This window comes from Ranitomeya imitator, chromosome 5 (genome assembly GCF_032444005.1).
Source record: "Ranitomeya imitator isolate aRanImi1 chromosome 5, aRanImi1.pri, whole genome shotgun sequence".
Taxonomy (NCBI): domain Eukaryota; kingdom Metazoa; phylum Chordata; class Amphibia; order Anura; family Dendrobatidae; genus Ranitomeya; species Ranitomeya imitator.
The window spans coordinates 90,216,771-90,235,853 of record NC_091286.1 but is presented as its reverse complement, the minus strand read 5'-3'; the positions used below and the strand labels follow the sequence as shown (position 1 = coordinate 90,235,853).

The following is a 19,083-nucleotide window of genomic DNA, read 5'->3' as shown; positions in this document are numbered from 1 at the left end:
TTGGCAGATCAATTTGCGGGATTCTGGTCCATCAGCCAGGTCAGAGGTCTCTGGGCATTGGACAGGAGGCTCCCAAATCACATGTTTGCCAGGATTTTCAGCATTTAGCCGGGTAGGCGTAATGTCATCTGTGAGTCACGCCGCAATAATGATGTTGCCAAACAACAGCTGGAGATCCTGGAAGGTAAGTTATTCACAAACCTCCAGTCCTGTGACCAGAGACTACTGATCTGGCAATGGACTGGAACCTCGAATCGATCAGTCCAATTCAAATCATCTCTCTTTCTCTCTAAATATGTGTATATATATATATCAATATACAATATATATGCATACATTTAACTATATATGTATATATAGATAAAGCACCACTATGCATCATACACAAGTAAATATTTCATGCAATGTGAACAGGATTCTTACACCTTTGATCACTTTCATCCATATGGCCAAAGATATACTATTGAGCTATTCATCAATTATAGCCCCATTGAGTCAGATAGCATTATATCCTAAAATGGCAGCGGAGTTCACCTTATCCATGTGGGTTGAAGCAGCCAAGACAAACTACGATTTTAAGTCATTATTACAAATTGAATATAAAATGTATTAATTTTGTGTGCTATACAAGCTATACAAGCTATACAATTTCAGAATACTTGTACATATCGTATGTAGGACTAATATTATTCAGACTTTTTAAATACATTTTTTTTCTACCAACAACCCAAAGTTAAAAGTATGAGTAATGCAACAAAAATATAATGATTTGCTTATAATTTTCCATTTATAAGCATTTATTAATAAATATATTGCTTTCACTAGGTACATTATTCTAAATATGATCACTTAGGAGCTACTACATCTTTACTGCTAAGGAAACATAAAGTGAATTATCACTCATTTATAAGCACAATAATATAATATCTAGGTATCTTATTACATTTACTGGGTTGGCTCCTTCTTGGATAATAGTAACTGTGAGTCAGCCGTATTCGACTTTACTAATCCAACCTTGGACTTATCCAATGCTGACAACGAAGAAATGAATTGAGTCATAAAACTCTGTTTTTCCCATTTCAATGCCTTTTGATATCATGAATAAAACATGAAAGTATGCAATGTTATAATGAACAGCTGAGCATAAGGCGCCGCCAAAAAAGTCAACATTGTCTTATCAAATAGCTAACAAACAGTGAGGATTCTTTGCTCATCTGGAAAGCTGCATACATTTTCAGTATAATCTGCAATATGAAATCTAAAGTTTTGTGTATAAAGAAAATATACGGTTGATTTTCTTACTTTTTAAAATAGGTCAGTGTTTGATCCGGTTGTAAATCATAAAGAAATTTTCCTTTTGCAGGTGAGAGGATGAAAGCAGGAATGAGATTAAAGCATGCAACTATTTAGTCAATCTCAGAAAGTTGAGAAGCGAGGGAGTACATCAACGCTCTGCTGCTCCAGGCATGTGGATACAGTGTTGAAAGGAGGTATTCATTTCAGCCTGGCTCCAAAGACACTCCTCTTTTCTTCTCTCACACACATATCCTCCCATTATTTAAGCATATGTGATGTGTTAACTGACCCTGCCAACTCACATGCAAAACTACAACTTCCATTGAAACATTATGACCCTTGTGTATAACAAAACAAGTGGGGTTTTATGATTTGACGTTTCATATGCCACAGAATGTAGCATTTTTATTGCTCTTAGTCATAAGTCACATATGAAGCCTCCTGTGTTTCATTATACTCAATGCCTTTTTGCCACAATTTTGCTAATGAACAAGCAGAATCTATATATATACTGAATATATTGGGGGACAATCGCTTAGCACGGGATACAGTCACACAGGCATGGGTTTCCACTTAAACAGTCTATCCAGTTTATTTTATGCAGCAAAAACTGGGTCATGCACAGTTCACTATATATATTTTATATGGCTTCAACTCACATTTGCTAAACATGCCGGACTTCTCACTTTTCCAGTTTCCATGGGTGACCGTACACCAAACAGTTCATCAGTGTCTATGGAACACCACAAGAACCAACAGTCTGTTCCACTGGAAGATACTTCTCTGCCGGTATGATAGGCTGCCTCCCGAGTGCTACCTTTCTGGAGCTCCTGCTCCACACGCTGACTCCTGGTGAGTTCTCTCTCTCCCAGGGAAGCTGCAATGGTTTCCTAGCAGCTATTTTACCATGAGGGCCTGCTGCACAAAGTCTCCTCTTAACAGTTGTTGTAGAGATATGTCTGCTGCTAGAACTCTGTGTGGCATTGACCTGGTCTCTAATCTGAGCTGCTGTTAACCTGCGATTTCTGTGGCTGGTGACTCGGATAAACTTATCCTCAGAAGCAGAGGTGACTCTTGTTCTTCCTTTCCTGAGGCGGTCCTTTCCTGGGGCGGTCCTCATTTGAGCCAGTTTCTTTGTAGCACTTGATGGTTTTTGCAACTGCACTTGGGGACACTTTCAAAGTTTTCCCAATTTTTTGGACTGACTAACCTTGATTTCTTAAAGTAATGATGGCCACTCATTTTTCTTTACTTAGCTGTTTTTTTCTTGCCATAATACAAATTCTAACAGTCTATTCAGTAGGACTATCAGCTGTGTATCCACCAGACTTCTGCTCAACACAACTGATGGTCCCAACCCCATTTATAAGGCAAGAAATCCCACTTATTAAACCTGACAGGGCACACCTGTGAAGTGAAAACCATTCCCGGTGACTACCTCTTGAAGCTCATCAAGAGAATGCCAAGAGTGTGCAAAGCAGTCATCAAAGCAAAAGGTGGCTACTTTGAAGAACCTAGAATATAAGACATATTTTCAGTTGTTTCACACTTTTTTGTTAAGTATATAATTCCACATGTGTTAATTCATAGTTTTGATGCCTTCAGTGTGAATTTACAATTTTCATAGTCATGAAAATAGAGAAAAGTCCTTAAATGAGAAGGTGTGTCCAAACTTTTGGTACTGTATATATATATATATATATACATATATATATGTATATATATATATATATATATATATATATACATATATATACATATATATGTATATATATATATATATAGTTCTGGCAAAAATTAAGAGACCACTGCAAAATGTTCAGTTTGTCTGATTTTTCTCTTTACAGGTATATTTTTGAGTAAAATGTAAATTGTTCTTTTAGTCTATAGACTTCTGAAAACATGTCTCCGAATTTCCAAGCAATAAATTTGGGGTTTTTTTCTGAAAAGGAGAAATGGTCAAAATTACAAAAGATAAACCCCAGTGCTTTCAGACCTCAAATAATGTAAAGAAAACAAGTTCATAATCATTTAGAAACAACTATATTAATGTTTTAACTCAGGAAGAGTTCAGAAATCAATATTTTGTGGAATAACCATGATTTTAATCACAGCTTTCATGCGTCTGGCCATGCTTGCCACCAGTCTTTCACACTTCTTCTGGTGCAAAAATTTAAGCAGTTCTTCTTTGTTGGGTGGCTTGTGACTATCTATCTATCTATCTATCTATCCATCTATATTTATGACTAATAGACCTTTGCATTTGACTACTGGGGGTGGGTGTTCGAGAAACGGGACTGCGCGCGGGAATGGTGCTTTTGGTGGGTACCCAGCGTGTGCTACAGGGGAAGGTTGACTCCCTCTCTGCAGACACTCGCCAACTGACAGGCCCGCTTTGCAGCGTTTCATCCCCCATGCATACAGACTGTTTATCTCCAGAGACTAAGTCTCCGTTAACTCCCAACCTAAACAGCACTATCCGGTCGGTGCAGCAGACATCTGCCGACTTTCTTTGCAATGCTGATCTGGCAGCGGTGAGACTGCGGCCACCACTCTAGGACTTTGTACTTCTTTGGCTGTGCAGCAGATCTTTCCCCATTCTGCACCTCGTTTCAGGTAAACAAGACCACGTGTAAGAAGATCAAGATACTTTGCCACCGTACAGAGACAGTGCTTCACTATTCTCCCGGACCGACTTACAGACGTCTCGCGTCACCTACAGCGCCATTGTGAAATTTTCCAGCCACCATCATCCAGGAACCAGAGACTGATAAGTTAACCCATTATTTCACCCGTTGCAGCTACTTTATTGCTTTATACACATTGCCTGTATTTTACACCCCCTTTCTCCCTGGATGGAGTATTTACTGTTGAGATATTTATATATTAAACCCATTAATTCTTGCTCTGCCTCCTCATCACCGCATCCCACGTTCCTGCCAGAACCTTACATTTGGTGTAGTCGGCAGGATGCAGTCGAACAGCACGGAGGCGGCACACCAAGTATTTGGGGGAGGCCATAGGTTCAGTATCTCGCTGGGGGGCAATGTTGATAATTTACCAAAGTTTACGGGGAGTAACACCGTGTTGTGGAGCTGGATGGAGCGTATAATGAGGATGCACCCCATGACCCCTGCATTGGAAGCAAAAGTGGCTATAATGGCATTATATGAAGAAGCCAGATACTCAATTAAGTTGCAGACCCCCAGGGAGCGAGACACTTTTAATAAAGTGCTGCACATTCTGGAAGAGACCCATTTGGATCCCACAGACGTAGGGGAACTGAGAACATGTCTCTTTAGTCGCATGCAGAGAGAGGGGGAGACCGTGAATCAGTTTATGAACACTCTGCAGGAATTACACACTGTGATTGTTAGGAAGGCGCTGGTATAGGCCACACGGACATAATGCTGCGAGACCTTTTAGTGATGAGCTTGCGGGACACTATGATGAAACAGACCCTGCGAGAGCGTGTGTGGGTAAACCCTCAGGTGACTTTTACTGAGATGGGAAGTGAAGCGCACACGGGTAAGCAGGAGCAGAGGGTGACAGTCGAGGTGGGGAAGGTCCAGAGCCGGGAGGTGACCGTAATTGCAATTACTGAACCCCAATGGGTGAAAGAATTGAGGTGAGAACTGAATATTAAAGGAGAATTGGCTGATGTTAAAAAGAAGTCAGAGACTGCCGCAAAGGTTTCAGGGGACAGAGAAGACTCCTATTTGTTAAGCAACCCCCACATGTATTCAAGCTGTCTAGCAGCCACAAATCATGCAGCTGTGTCGACATAAACTAAATCTCCATGCATGCCGAAATACTCAGAGACCACCTGAGCATGCCCGGAGAAACCCGAGTAACGAGCATACTCGCTCATCACTAGTAACTATGCCTTGTATATACTTATGTTTATTTTATAACTACCCTCTTGTTAAGCTATCATGACAGAATAACTATTTTTATTTAGTTTAACAAAGTACATATCCTTACACACCCCATACATTGATTTCAATTTTGCTCATTAACCCCTTTACCCCCAAAGGTGGTTTGCACGTTAATGACGGGCCAATTTTTACAATTCTGACCATTGTCCCTTTATGAGGTTATAACGCTGAAACACTTCAACGGATCCTGATGATTCTGACATTTTTTCTCGTGACATACTGTACTTCATGACAGTGGTAAAATTTATTTGATATTACCTGCGTTTATTTAAGAAAAAAATGGAAATTTGGCAAAAAATTTGAAAATTTTGCAATTTTCCAAATTTGAATTCGTATGCTCTTAAATCACAGAGATATGTCACACAAAATACTTAATAAGTAACATTTCCCACATGTCTACTTTACATTAGCACAACTTTGGAATCACATTTTTTTTTGTTAGGGAGTTATAAAGGTTAAAAGTTGACCAGCAATTTCTCATTTTTACAACACCATTTTTTTTATAGGGACCACATCACATTTGAAGTCACTTTGAGGGGTCTATATTATAGAAAATACCAAAATGTGACACCATTCTAAAATCTTCACATCTCAGCGTACTCAAAACTACATTCAAGAAATATATTAACCCTTCAGGTGTTTCACAGGAATTTTTGGAATGTTTTAAAAAAAATTAACATTTAACTTTTTTCACCCAAAATTTTCTTCAGCTCCAATTTGTTTTATTTTACCAAGGCTAACAGGAGAAATTGGACCTCAAAAGTTGTTGTCCAGTTTGTCCTGACTACGCTGATACCCCATATGTGGGGGTAAACCACTGTTTTGGCGCATGGCTGAGCTCGGAAGGGAAGGAACACCATTTGACTTTTCAATGCAAAATTGACTGGAATTGAGATGGGACGCCATGTCGTGTTTGGAGAGCCCCTGATGTGCCTAAACATTAAAATTCCCCACAATTGACACCATTTTGGGTAGGAAACCCCTGAGGAACTTATCTAGATGTGTGGTGAGCACTTTGACCCACCAAGTGCTTCACAGAAGTTTATAATGTAGAGCCGTAAAAATAAAAAATCATATTTTTTCACAAAAATGATCTTTTCGCCCCCAATTTTTTATTTTCCCAAGGGTGGCAGAAGAAATTGGACCCCAAAAGTTGTTGTGCAATTCGTCCTGAGTACGCTGATACCCCACATGTGGGGGTAAACCACTGTTTGGGTGCATGGCAGAGCTCGGAAGGGAAGGAGCGCCGTTTGACTTTTCAATGCAAAATTGACTGGAATTGAAATGGGACGCCATGTTGCATTTGGAGAGCCCCTGATGTGCCTAAACATTGAAACCCCCCACAAGTGACACCATTTTGGAAAGAAGACCCCCTAAGGAACTTATCTAGATGTGCTGTGAAAACTTTGAACCGTTTCACTACAGTTTATAACGCAGAGCCGTGAAAATAAAAATTATTATTTTTTCCACAAAAATAATTTTTTAGCCCCCAGTTTTGTATTTTCCCAAGGGTAATAGGAGAAATTGGACCCCAAAAGTTGTTGTCCAATTTGTCCTGAGTATGCTGATACCCCATGTGTAGGGAGGAACCACCGTTTGGGCACATGGCAGAGCTTGGAAGGGAAGGAGCTCCGTTTGAAAAGCAGACTTAGATGGAATGGTCTGCAGGCGTCACATTGCGTTTGCAGAGCCCCTGATGTACCTAAACAGTAGAAACCTGCCACAAGTGACCACATATTGGAGACTAGACCCCCAAGGAACTTATCTAGATGTGTTGTGAGAGCTTTGAACCCCCAAGTGTTTCATTACAGTTTATAACGCAGAGCCATGAAAATAAAAAATCATTTTTTCCACACAAATTATTTTTTAGCCCCCAGTTTTGTATTTTCCCAAGGGTAACAGGAGAAATTGGACCCAAAAGCTGTTGTCCAATTTGTCCCAAGTACGCTGATACCCCATATGTGGGGAGAACCACTGTTTGGGCGCATGGCAGAGCTCGGAAGGGAAGGAGCTCCGTTTGAAAAGCAGACTTAGATGGAATGGTCTGCAGGTGTCACATTGCGTTTGCAGAGCCCCTGATGTACCTAAACAGTAGAAACCTGCCACAAGTGACCACATATTGGAGACTAGATCCCCCAAGGAACTTATCAAGATGTGTTGTAAGAACTTTGAACCCCCAAGTGTTTCACTACAGTTTATAACACTGAACAGTGAAAATAAAAAAATCTTTTTTTTTCCACAAAAATTATTTTTTAGCCCCCGGTTTTGTATTTTCCCAAGGGTAACAGGAGTAATTGGACCCCAAAAGTTATTGTCCAATTTGTCCTGAGTACGCTGATACCCCATATTTTGGGGTAAACCCCTGTTTGGGCACACGGGAGAGCTCGGAAGGGAAGGAGCACTGTTTTACTTTTTCAATGCAGAATTGGCTGGAATTGAGATCGGACGCCATGTCGCGTTTAGAGAGCCCCTGATGTGCCTAAACAGTGGAAACCCCCCCAATTTTAACTGAAACCCTAACCCAAACACACCCCTAATCCCAACCATAACCCTAACCACACCCCAAGCCTAATCCCAACCCCAACCGTAAATGTAATCCAAACCCTAACTTTAGCCCCAACCCTAACCCTAACTTTAGCCCCAACCCTAACCCTAACTTTAGCCCCAGCCCTAACCCTAAATTTAGCCCCAACCCTAACCCTAACTTTAGCCCCAACCCTAACCCTATACCAAACTCTAACCCCAACCCTAACCCTAACTTAACCCCAACCCTAACTTTAGCCCTATCCCTAACCCTAACCCTAATGGGAAAATGGAAATAAATACATTTTTTAAAATGTTATTATTTTTCCCTAACTAAGGAGGTGATGAAGGGGGGTTTGATTTACTTTTATAGCGGGTTTTTTAGCGGATTTTTATGATTGGCAGCCATCACACACTAAAAGACGCTTTTTATTGCAAAAAATAGTTTTTGCGTCTCCACATTTTGAGAGCTATAATGTTTCCATAATTTGGTACACAGAGTCATGTGAGGTCTTGTTTTTTGCAGGATGAGTTGACGTTTTTATTGATACCATTTTCGGGCATGTGACTTTTTTGATCGCTTTTTATTTCGATTTTTGTGAGGTAGAATGAACAAAAACCAGCTATTCATGAATTTCTTTTGGGGGGGCGCTTATACCATTCCACGTTTGGTAAAATTGATATAGCAGTTTTATTCTTCGGGTGAGAAGGATTACAGCGATACCTCATTTATATAATTTTTTATGTTTTGATAAAAACTATTGTATATAAAAAAATAATTATTTTTGCATCGCTTTATTCTGAGGACTACAACTTTTTTATTTTTACGTTGATGACGCAATATGGCTGCTCGTTTTTTGCGCGACAAGATAACGTTTTCAGCGCTGCCATGGTTAGTCCACTTTTTATTTGGTGGTATGATAATAAAGCGTCGTTTTTTGCCTCGTTTTTTTTACATTTTTTATGGTGTTCACTGAAGGGGTTAACTAGTGGGACAGTTTTATAGGTCGGGTCGTTACGGATGCGGCAATACTAAATATGTGTACTTTTATTGGTTTTTAAAAAAAATTAGATAAATAAATTTATTTATTGGAACAATATATATATATATATATTTTTTTTTTTTTCTTTATTTAGGATTTTTTTTTTTACACAAGTAAATATATTTTTTAAAATCTTTTTTACATTGCCCTAGGGGGGACATTACATTACAGTGACAGATCGCTGATCAGTGCACTGTGTCAGATCACCGATCTGACAGTCACTGCAGGGAGGCTTCCCGGCGCCTGCTTTGAGCAGGCGCTTGAAAGCCACTTCCCTGCAGGACCCGAACGGCCCCCTGTGGCCATTTTGGATCTGGGCCTGCAGGGAGGAGGAGGTAGGAGACCCTCGGAGCAACACGATCACATCTTTGATCGCAGTGTTCCGGGGGTTAATGTTCCGGGAGCGGTCCATGACCGCTCCTGGCACATAGTGCCGGATGTCAGCTGCGATAGTCAGCTGACACCCGGCCCTGATCGGCCGTGCTCCCCCCGTGTCTCAAATGATTCCTGTTTATTCCAGCGAATACAGTGGGTTTGTAAAGAGAAAAAACAAGGTGTTTGCCAAAGCGTTATCTCATCGTCTTATTGTTAGGTACAATGGGTTTTAGTCACAGGAACATCATGCAGCCAGGATCATATTCCTCACCAACCGTTACACCGATGCCTCTACCCTGTGCCAGTCATTACACTGGCTACCCATCCACTCCAGAATCCAGTACAAAACTACTACCCTCATCCACAAAGCACTCCATGGCTCAGCACCACCCTACATCTCCTCCCTGGTATCAGTCTACCACCCTACCCGTGCCCTCCGCTCCGCTAATGACCTCAGGTTAGCATCCTCAATAATCAGAACCTCCCACTCCCGTCTCCAAGACTTTACACGTGCTGCGCCGATTCTTTGGAATGCACTACCTAGGTTAATACGATTAATCCCCAATCCCCACAGTTTTAAGCGTGCCCTAAAAACTCATTTGTTCAGACTGGCCTACCGCCTCAATGCATTAACCTAACGATCCCTGTGTGGCCTATTTATAATAAAAAAAAAAAAAAAAAAAAAAGGTTCCTCGCATCATGTTCTCATACACTTTATGCAGTATTAGCCCTCTGTGTCTGTACTGCTACATACTTAGGCAGGTAACTGGTTCATGCAGCTTTACATGAACACCTGAGCCTTACACTATAGCTGGTCCGAATAACTAAAGCAATTGTTACCATCCACCTCTCGTGTCTCCCCTTTTCCCCATAGTTTGTAAGCTTGCGAGCAGGGCCCTCACTCCTCCTGGTATCTGTTTTGAACTGTATTTCTGTTATGCTGTAATGTTTATTGTCTGTACAAGTCCCCTCTATAATTTGTAAAGCGCTGCGGAATATGTTGGCGCTATATAAATAAAATTATTATTATTATTATTATTATTATCATTTCTCTGTCCTTGTCATAGGTCAAGCATAGCTAAATAAATAGCATGTTATAATATGTCACATAGAGTGATTACATTAATACCTACTATAAGTCAAGCGCCGCAAACTAAATAGCAAGCCATTAATGTGTTAGCAAACTTAATTTCTTAATTTCCCCATTACCTAATGTATATGTACTGGAAGCGTGCCTGTTCATAATTCAGATATAGCGTCCATGATTATATATCTATATTTTGTATATCTGCATATCTAAATATGATTCCATATCCTTAACAGTCCCCCCTTTGGAGATATATAAAAAATCAAAATAAACTCTAATCTTGTCGAGCCTATCGATCTGCCCTCCCACACCTTATCTAACTAAAACAATGTTTAAGCATCTGACCTAAGCTAATCTTCACCATATACAAGATTACCCATCTCTAGTAGATGGGCCCTCTCTTAACGGACTTGTACAGGAGGAAGTCAGACCCTGTTCTCTCCCTCATTGGTGTGTTTCAGACGAGCATATTCTGGTGGGGAGACGGATATGGTATTTCTCCCAAGGGTTCACAGCAGCATATTTCATCTAGGAAGTCATCAAAGTCAGCGTGCATGGTCATCACTGTGACTTGCATGGTTTTCATCATGATTTTCTTAAGGCATGGAGCTATGCAGCATAGAATTAAGGTTAGTACAATCAAAATATATAGAATGGCTATTGCTAATTTAATAGGTCAATAAATGCCTTTGTGGCATCCCCAGTGCATTCTATAAACGTTTTCTGATTATAGTATACTAGCTATTGAACCCGTTCTATGCTCGGGTGGCGAGCATTTATATTGGTATATGGTTTCCATCCTGGTATGTGCTGCTCCATCCTGCGTCCCCATCCTGTCATGTGCTGCACCCATCCTGCGCCCCCATCCTGTCATGTGCTGCACCCATCCTGCGCCCCCATCCTGTCATGTGCTGCACCCATCCTGCATCCCCATCCTGGTATGTGCTGCACCCATCCTGTGTCCCCATCCTGCGTCCCCATCCTGTCATGTGCTGCACCCATCCTGCGTCCCCATCCTGGTATGTGCTGCACCCATCCTGCGTCCCCATCCTGTCATGTGCTGCACCCATCCTGCGTCCCCATCCTGTCATGTGCTGCACCCATTTTGCATCCCCATCCTGGTATGTGCTGTCCCCATCCTGTCATGTGCTGCACCCATCCTGCGTCCCCATCCTGGTATGTGCTGCACCCATCCTGCGTCCCCATCCTGCATCCCCATCCTGTCATGTGCTGCACCCATCCTGCGTCCCCATCCTGTCATGTGCTGCACCCATCCGGGGGCCTGAGCAGGCGGGGACACCGGCGCGCTGTGGGGGTCAGGTGCCGGTATCGCCGCCAGCTCAGGCCCCCCAGCACTTACTATATTCACCTGTCCTCCGTTCCACCGCTGGGCGCCGCCATCTTCCCGGTCTCCTGGCTGTGACTGGTCAGTCAGAGGTCGGCGCCGGTGCGCATTAAGCGCGTCATCACGCCCTCTGAACTGAAGGTCACAGCCCGAAGAGCGGGAAGATGGCGGCGCTCAGCGGTGTAACGGGACAGGTGAATATGGCCGATACTCACCCTCCTGGCGGTCCCTGCTTCTCTGTTGGTGTTGTGAATTCTGTGGTCAAGCTCCCTCCTGTGGTCATGAGTGGTACTTCGGCTGGTTCTGTCTATGAGCTTCCTCTGGTGGATGTGAGTGGGGCTGCGGCTTCTGAGTTTCCTTCCTCAGGTGACGAGGTTAAGTCGTTAGGTGCTGCTCTATTTAACTCCACCTAGTTCTTTGTTCCTTGCCTCCAGTCAATGTTCCAGTATTGGTCTTGCTCTCTCCTGGATCGTTCTTGTGGCCTGTCTTCCCTGCATAAGCTAAGTTCTGCTTGTGTTTCTTTTGTTTGCTATTTTTTCTGTCCAGCTTGCTATTTTGGTTTGTCTTGCTTGCTGGAAGCTCTGGGACGCAGAGGGAGCACCTCTACCGTTAGTCGGTGCGGAGGGTCTTTTTGCGCCCTCTGCGTGGTTGTTTGTAGGTTTTTTGTGCTGACCGCAAAGCTATCTTTCCTGTCCTCGGTCTATTCAGTAGGTCGGGCCTCACTTTGCTAAGATCTATTTCATCTCTGTGTTTGTATTTTCATCTTTACTCGCGGTCGTTATGTGTGGGGGGGCTGCCTTTTCCTTTGGGGAGTTTCTCTGAGGCAGGGTAGGCTTGTTTTTCTATCTTCGGGGCTGGCTGGTTTCTCGGGCTGTGCCGAGGCGCCTGGGTCTGGTCGGGAGCGCTCCACGGCTGCCTCTGGTGTGGTGTGATAGGATTGGGGATTGCAGTCAGCAGAGTTCCCACGTCTCAGAGCTCGTCCTATGTTATTAGTAACTATCAGGTCATTTTGTGTGCTCTTAATCACCTGGTTCATTGTGGTTCTAAACCACCAGTTCATAACAGTTGGAGATCGCGGTGTGCGTTCAGTGTGAACGCATACCGCGATCTCCCGGGAGCGTCACTCTGTGAGGCCCAGACTGCGCCGGCGCTTGCGCCGGCGCAGTCTATAAAGGCTTCGGACAGAGTGACGCTCCCAGCGTTATATTATAGATGTAGTTTATCCATTTTACATTCTTATTTTCCCCTATTATGGGGATGATGGGTTCAAACCCAACTACTGTCTTGTTCCTGGCTTCGAATTTATCATGTACCCCCTGTGTGCCCCCACTGGTATTTGTGTTTCTTAGCCAAAACTTACCTATTTTGTCACCATTCTCCCTCCCAAATTTAGTACTTGAGCCTAGTACATATAACCCTTGGTCGATCTCTGAGGGGTTGTCAATAGTGAGATACAGAACTATGCATCCCTCCTTGGGGCAAAGAGTGGCAGGGATGGGGAGTATTGAACCCGGAAGGCCCTTCTGGTCCTTAAAGGGAGCTTTGGACAGGGTCATGTGGGTTAATAGGCTGGTTCCCCATTTGTCTCTGTGTTGCAGGGCCGGGACTGGTTGGTATCCCCAGTCACTTTCACCAGTATGCCACCCGACAAGTGACCAATCCTCACAGTTTGAACCTTCCCCTGTCTCTGCAGTGGTGACCCAAATGAATTGTGTGCCTAACCAGATATCATACTGTGCCATGGGGCCTGGACATTCTACTATGAGGCAATAATCAAATTGATATATTACTCTTGGGGTGGATACATTATACTAGAAGGTCACTATACCCTTCTCATGAGTGACTAGCCCTTGGTGACTGGCTACTCCTTGGGCTAGGTAAAGGATAAGTCTTGGACGGATGAAGAGTGGTAGCCACCACTGGACTCTGGATCTGGCGTCTCCCTACGGTGGGAGGCATGGATCCATGGACTGCTGTGGTAGTAGACAGGACTTGGAACGGGCTGTCATCTCTAGGTTCGAGGGTACATCTGTTGAACCTCTAGGTGAAGAGGACTCAGTAATCGGGCAGGATCTGGTGGGCTACTTCTAGGTCCTCAGGATCTGAGATGGATGGAACTCGAGAACATATTTTAGTCACATGTTTTATTTATCCTGACAACAAACTTAGTCTGCATATGGACAACTTAAGAGAGAAAAGTATAATCCTAAACTGTGAGTGTTTACAAATTGGATCTTATAGAGCTAAGTTTTGATGGACCTGCTAGTGTGTGTGTGTGTGTGTGTGTGTGACCCAAGGAAAAAACTAAAAACTAAAACTCTTATGCTATGGTTCCCCTGTTCCCTGTGCAGCATTAAGTATGTAGGGTTTTTTTTTGTTCTGAGGCTTTAAATTTATCTTGTTCATCCTTAGGCATATTTCATCCGGTGTGGCTCCATCTTGGATCCATTTCTTTTCTTTTTCCTCTTTAGATGCTTGTGGTCTGGACCTACGTGGTGGTGGGTGTCAAAGCTTCTTCTAATTGAGGACTAACTTGCATTTCAAATCTGAAATCCTGAAACTTTTGATTACAATGCTGGAAGAAACTATCCACAAGTTCTTCTTTTCCCTGCATGACATCCTGAAGAGTGGGGGTCTGGGCTGGCAGGCAGTTCTTTGCCCAGACATAAAGCTTAAGGAGGAAATATTCTCCAGATATCCAGATACATGTGCTTCAAGCTATTCAACATGGAGGTTGTCGGGCTCAAAGGGCTAGTCGCATCCTTGGAAAAAAGAAAGAGCCTGCTGTAATTTGAGTGAGCCTCTCTAAATCTGTCTATGAGGCAGAGTGTGCCTTCTGTATTTGATGCATCCTTTTACAAAATGGCATGGGATGTTTTTCTGGGTCTGGTAAGCTGCTTACTAGGGTATCTGTCTCCTGGTATTTCCATGAGTCCTTGCATGGAGTAGGTTGTGTGCGAGAGTGTAAGCTTTGAGATTTAAAAAATTGTGATGATGTCTGTGGATTATCAGTCTGGGCTATTGATTCCCGTCTTCCCTGTTCTGCTTGATCATGTACCTCCATGTCAGCCTCATCTTTCTCTTTGTTATTCCTTTTATGGACTACATTAATTAATTGGCCAACAGTAGATGCTGGACAGGAAGTGGCATAGGGTTTACCATCCCCATAAATAGTTGAGAATAGGGTAGGAGCATTTGGGTTGGTCATCTGACAGTCAGAACAAGTCTCTCGATATTCTGCATTCTGTGTAAGACAGCTGGCACATGTCCAGTAGTCAGGAATGTTGTCTGAGATAGCCACGGAAGCACATGAAAAAGGAGGACACTTCGGTCAGGAGAAGACTTTTCAGTGGTGGTAACAGTTCATTTTTTATCCCCGGTTAAAGATGGTCATGGAAGAGACTTGTAAGGCATGCCAGACATATAAATTGGCTAAGCCATCGGAGCAGAGAGGACCATACAGTCCATTGTGACATCCACCCCTCTGGAGCTGTTAATGATAGACTATCTAACCATCGGACCGGCCCACCAGGGGTATGAACATTGTTTAGTAATGGTGGATCATTTCACAAAATTTGCTGTTGTGGTCCAACCAGGGACCAAACTGTGGAATCAGCAGCACATGCAATTTGTAAAAATGTAATTCAACTTTACCGATGTCCGACAAGGATCCATTCTGACCAGGGTGCCTGTTTCTTGGGTAAAGTGATGGAAGAATTACATCATATTGTGGTGCAGTAAAAGGTGTAGTGCTGGACGGAAGATATATTTCTCCCAGCAGGATAAGTTTTGGCCTGTTATTTTCCTATGGTTGAGGACCTGCAGTGATGTCACGATCACGTGATCAGCCCATGTGATGGGTACCTCACCTGTGGGTGTAGCTATAGACTATGTAATGAAGTTTCTTCTGTTTGGCACATGTTAGTCTGGGTGTGGAGCTAGGCTGGAACGAGCCTGAACTGTTTTCTCCTCCACACATGTCACAAAGGATGGTGACATGACTGTTAGCAACCCTGGGAATGGCACCTGGCAGAAGCCACTGACCTGGCAGCCGCTTAGTTAAGCCCGTCCCATTTAAGGGTGAGTCTGAGACCAGTGGTTCTCCAAGCTGGAGTATGTTTGGGTTTTTTTCTCTTACTTTCTGTCTCGGACTGTTTAAAGTGCCAATAAACCGCTGAAGTTTGGACTGGAAGCCTGTGTGTTGCCTCATTACTGCGGCCCTACCATTGCTCATCTGAGCTAATCCCCGCATTTTGGTGTTCGAATGCGGGCAATCGCAGTGAGGCCAGGCTATTTTTGCTTATTTTTTCTCTGAACTCCGGCTTATGTCCTGGGTGAAAGGAGTGGCGCAGACCCAGTCGGGGAACAATGCAGAAATGGAGGCCACAATAAAAGTGCTTGTGGATGCTATGCGACAACAGCAGCAGGCTACGCAGCAGCAGCAGGAAACTAACCAGCTGCTGATACAGCATATCATGGCGTCGCAGACAAGAGGAGCTTCACGGGGAATCCATGATGTCCATGATGTCCGGAAAGCGGTTCGTACAGCGATCCCCAAAATGGAGAAATCTGATGATGTCGAGACATACCTGGAGATGTTTGAGGGAGTAGCTGAGTGGGAGAGACTACCCCGGGACCAGTGAGCAGAAGTCCTTGCTCCGTTTCTGGCTCTAGGACCTATGAAAGCCTAACAAGATCTATCCCCTGAGCAGAGGGAGGACTACGCGGTCGTCAAGGGTGAGATACTGGCACGTCTTGGGGTAAATGTGTTGGTCCGGGCCCAGCTTGTACATCTTTGGGAGTTTAACCCCTCCAAGCCAGCTCGCTCCCAGTATTATGACTTCTTGCACTTATTTCAGAAATGGCTGCAGCCAGAGGTACTGTTTCCCGTGGCCATGCTGGGCCGCATAGTGACTGATACATTTTGGAGGGGTTTGTCCCACTCCCTCCAATCATGGGTCGGGCAAACATCCCCTACTAATGCATTCCAGATGATGGACCTGTACCCATAGAACGGTATGGGGCAGCCAAAGAGCTCCAGGGAGGGACTCCCTGGAAGGTGTCCTGAAGGTTCCCTAAATCTTCACCCCTGGCTCGGCGAGCAGAGCCCAGGCAGGCCAGTCAAGACTTGTCTGGAGGAGAAAGAGGCCCCATAGTCTGCTGGCGGTGCCAGGAGCCTGGCCATATGAAAGTTGAATGCCCCCACCTGGCTGAGCCCATGGAGACAAACTTTGGATATCGCCAATCCCATTATGCTGAACTGATTTGTGCTACGGGCATCCAGGAGGATTCCAATGTGGGACACTTGTTTAAGGTGGATGTAGAGGGTACCCCAGCCGTGGCCCTGCTGGACTCAGGGAGTCTCGTGACTCTGGTACGAGCCAGTCTGGTTCAGTCCAGTGAGTACACTGTTCAGAAAATTGGGGTGTTATGTATACATGGGGACTTAAAAGACTATCCTACCGCACTAGTGGTGATAAACACGCCAGCGGGGAGGCGGTGCCACAAGGTGGGGGTTGTGGTTAGCTTACATTACATTACATTAGTTGTCTCACCCAGTGGACAACTGCCGACACTGGTGACAACCAGGTTACATTTTCCAGAAGTGGGGCATGAACCTGGTGGCCCAGAGGAAGAAGTGTTGGCGGTAGGGGTGGCCTCCCCTTCGGTGGAGGAGGGGGAAAATTCTCCCATAGAAGTGTTGGCCGGGGATGTGGAAGACTGGCCGCCAGGACCTGAATTGTTAGACTTAAATGTATCAAGCGATAATTTTGGTACAGCGCAACTCCGAGACCCTACTTTGACTCGGGCCAGGGAAAATGTACTGTTTATTAACGGGGAACCCCAACAAACTGGGGCAGCCACCGAGTTGCCACGCTTTGAGCTAAACCGAGACCTGTTGTATCGAGTTGAGAAAGTACGTGGGGAAATCGTAGAACAGTTATTGGTACCTCAGGCCTATCATTGGCTGGTAATGGACTTTGCGCATGTACTCGGTGGGCATTTGGGCCAAAAGAAAACCCTAGACCGAATTTTGCAGCGGTTTTACTGGCTAGGGGTCCATGAAGAAGTTAAACGGTATTGTAATTCCTGTCCTGTGTGCCAGGTAACCAGTCCCCAGCCACACTTTCGGAGTCCTTTAGTGCCTTTACCTATTATAGAGGTGCCTTTTGAAAGAGTGGCAATGGATCTGGTCGGTCCTGTCAATATGTCAGCAAGGGGGCACCAACACATCCTAGTAGTTCTAGATTATGCCACCCTGTATCCTGAGGCTGTTCCGCTGCACCACACGTCAGCTAAGCTCATAGCAAAAGAATTCTTGGGTATGTTTTCTAGGGTGGGGATTCTGCAAGAGATTTTAACAGACCAAGGAACCGCCTTTATGTCAAAAATTATGAAAGAGCTCTGCCACTTGTTAAATGTCAAACAGTTGCGCACCTCAGTTTATCATCCCAAACAGATGGGCTGGTAGAAAGATTTAATAAGACACTAAAGAGTATGCTAAAAAAAAACATTTCTAAAGATGGGAAGGATTGGGATCTTTTACTCCCATATTTGTTGTTTGCAATACGGGAGGTGCCACAGGCATCTATGGGGTTCTCGCCCTTTGAATTATTGTATGGCCGACATCCCCGTGGCTTACTTGATATAGCCAAAGAGGCTTGGGAGAACCAGCCAACCCCTCACAAGAGTGTAATAGAGCATGTTGCAAAAATGCAGGAAAGGATGGAGACAGTCCTACCATTGGTCCGGGAACATATGGAAGCAGCACAACAGTCTCAGAGTCGGGTCTATAACCAGGAGGCTCGGGTAAGAACCTTTAGTCCTGGGGATCGGGTGTTGGTACTTGTGACGACAGTGGATAGCAAATTTCTGGCAAGGTGGCAGGTGCCCTATGAGATTATGGAGAATGTGGGACCGGTAGACTATAAGGTACATCAACCAGGTCAGAGGAAGCCAGAGCAGGTTTATCATATTAATTTGCTTACACTGTGGAAAGACAGAGACCACCTTGGCGGGGATAGTCCGCTGCCTGCAATTCCTGTAGAGAATTCTCCATTACCTCTAAGTGAGTCAGGAGAAGCTTTGTCTGTAGTCAAAATACCAGAAACTTTGTCTCCTAAACAGGTTCAGGAGGTCCGGGAGTTTGTTAGCTGAAATACGGACATTTTTTCTGAGCTTCCTGGACGTACCTCCATGGTCCAACATGACATTGTTACGGAGCCACAGGCCAAAGTCCGACTAAAGCCATATTGGGTGCCTGAGGACCGGCGACAAGCCATATCCCGGGAGGTGGAAAATATGTTACAATTAGGGGTCAAAGAAGAGTCACAAAGTGACTGGGCCAGTCCAATAGTCCTAATACCTAAACCTGATGGGACCCTAAGATTCTGTAATGACTTCAGAAAACTTAATGAAGTTTCAAAATTTGATTCTTACCCCATGCCCCGAGTGGATAAATTGATAGAGCGATTT

General features: G+C 44.1%; 1 protein-coding gene across 1 annotated transcript in view; it reads right to left on the bottom strand.

Moving 5' to 3' along the window:
• EFEMP1 (EGF containing fibulin extracellular matrix protein 1) overlaps nt 1–1,474 on the bottom strand; it is a 147,793-nt gene extending 146,319 nt beyond the window's left edge. Inside the window, exon 1 of the mRNA XM_069768916.1 lies at nt 1,303–1,474. The gene's annotated coding sequence lies outside the window, so the exon portion shown is untranslated. The remainder of the gene's footprint in view (nt 1–1,302) is intronic.
• Between the last annotated feature and the right edge of the window lie 17,609 nt (nt 1,475–19,083).